The sequence below is a fragment of the Pinus tabuliformis genome, chromosome X (assembly GCF_031772625.1).
Source record: "Pinus tabuliformis cultivar Carrire ecotype Pingquan chromosome X, CPIR1, whole genome shotgun sequence".
Taxonomy (NCBI): Eukaryota; Viridiplantae; Streptophyta; class Pinopsida; order Pinales; family Pinaceae; genus Pinus; species Pinus tabuliformis.
The window spans coordinates 1176499524-1176501608 of record NC_142308.1 but is presented as its reverse complement, the minus strand read 5'-3'; the positions used below and the strand labels follow the sequence as shown (position 1 = coordinate 1176501608).

The window sequence follows — 2085 nt, the reverse complement described above, 5'->3', positions numbered from 1 at the left end:
TCACGATTAGCTTTTTGGTTTTGTACGGACCAATGAATCAGTCTGGAATCAACTTTTCATTTGATTGATGGTTAAATTTATATAGATTTTTTTGACACATCAACTTTTATCAAATGGTTCCAAAAAAACCTTACAAGCCAGCCACGTGTGAACGCTAAAAACGTTTAAAAGAAAGTTTCGCCTCTTCTAATTAGGAAAGATCTCTGGAGTGAAGGCTCCACGTCATCAAATCGTTGCAACAAAAACCTGCCAAAACCGCCAGGTGGGAACGCTAAAACCGCTCAGAAGAACCTTTCTCCTCTTCTTGATAAGCGTTATGGTCCGCGTAAGGAAAGATCTCTCGAGGGAAGGTTCCACGTAGCGTGATTTCTATGGCACACACAGAGATGTCCTTATCAGCTGCCAGCTACAAAATGCGCAAGGCTACCGCTGGCGGGAGGAGAATGTCAGTTGCTGCAGAAAGAATTTAGGAAACAGAAATTCAAGATTTCGGGGCCCTATTTTGCTTACGAGCAGCCATGGCAGAAGAGCGCTTTATATCGACATGTAATTTATCTTCGTCTTCTTCTTTTTCTATTTCTTCACCCGATTCGACGGCGTCTTCCGCTTCCTCTGACGACATGACGGACAGCGGCACTTCTTCATGGGGTTTCTCGCCTCCACCGATGCCCCATGGCAATGGCGGCCCTCTCTTCCATATGAAGTCTCTCAGTGACAGCCTTCCCTGTCGCAAGTAAGTCTAATGGCAACCATGTATTCATTTATAAAATTGCTGTGTCTTCATTTCAAACCCTGAGGGTTGCAGGGATTAATTTTGTGTGTATGTTTGAATAATTTCCAGGAGGGGTTTATCGATTTTTTTCACCGGCAAGTCGCAGTCATTTACATGTCTGGGAAATGTGAAATGCGTGGAAGAGCTGGCCAAGCCGGAGAAGAAGAAGCTCAGGAGTTCCCACAGCTGGGAATCGACCAGAAAATCATCATATAATAATCAGACTTTTCGATCATCAATACTCTTGGCAGGCTCAGCCGAATCCATGAAAACACCCTGCAAATCTCCTTATGGATCAAAATTGGGCAAGAAAAATGGCTGTTTAATTCCCACAAAATCCCACAAGGTACCGCCATCGCCTCCTAAACGAATAAGGACTCATGGGCAGCATACAATACACTAATTTTCAGATCCATGCCAAATAGCGCGTGCTAAACACTGTACATAATACTCAACATGGGCCTCGATAAGCTTCTCAAACCGTGACGGGTTTCGATCCCTGGACGGAAGAATGGCCCCTTCCTTTTTTTTCCCTCTTAAAAAGTCTGGTTTAACTATTCTATGTTCTGGAGTTTGTTGTTGTTTAAAATTAATAATCAGTTAGATCAAATAAGTGATTCCTGTGATTCCTAGCGTTAAGATATTGTTAAAAATCAATAATTGGTAGTTGCGTTTAGATATGGTTAGAAATCCATGGTTTAGATATTGTTAAAAATCAATAATTGGTAGATCAAATTGATCATTCGAACACATTTTTGAATGATTTCAGGTAAATTTCACTTCTCAAACATGGGAAATTTATTTTATATTTTATTTTAATGTAAATATAAATATTTATTAACACATTATTATTCATTTCAATATCAAAATATTCAAATTTTTAAGATTTTCAATTTGTTCAAAATTTTATCACACAATATAAACAATAGTAGGGAGAATTAAATCCCCTAGATACCACTGGAACTATTGTCTTTTGACATTTAATTCTTTATTTAATTATTATTATTATTATCATGTAATATTTATCTTTTTCCAGCTTTTGAATTTATTAACCCAGAAAAATAAAATCTTTTAATATGTAATTGTCTTTTAAATGCAAAACTTGAAAAAAAGTTTTCAATTCCAAAAATTTAATTCCTATCTACACTTAATAGATCTATAATTAAAATATGTATACTAAGTCTAATAATACTTATATTTATATAAATTTTACATCTCTATATAAAAATATTTTTACTTTTAATTTGATCAAAATATAATTATTCACCTACTTAGTAGATATTCAACATTTTATAAATTTTTATATTTTTTTT

The 2085-nt window shown here is 35.4% G+C and overlaps 1 pseudogene across 1 annotated transcript; it reads left to right on the top strand.

Annotated features, from left to right (window-relative positions):
* Window positions 1-451: 451 nt before the first annotated feature.
* Window positions 452-1411, top strand: LOC149144137 (uncharacterized; annotated as a pseudogene). Its single transcript, XR_016264957.1, has 2 exons — window positions 452-733; window positions 842-1411. The product of XR_016264957.1 is annotated as an uncharacterized LOC149144137 (transcript).
* The last annotated feature ends 674 nt before the right edge of the window (window positions 1412-2085 follow it).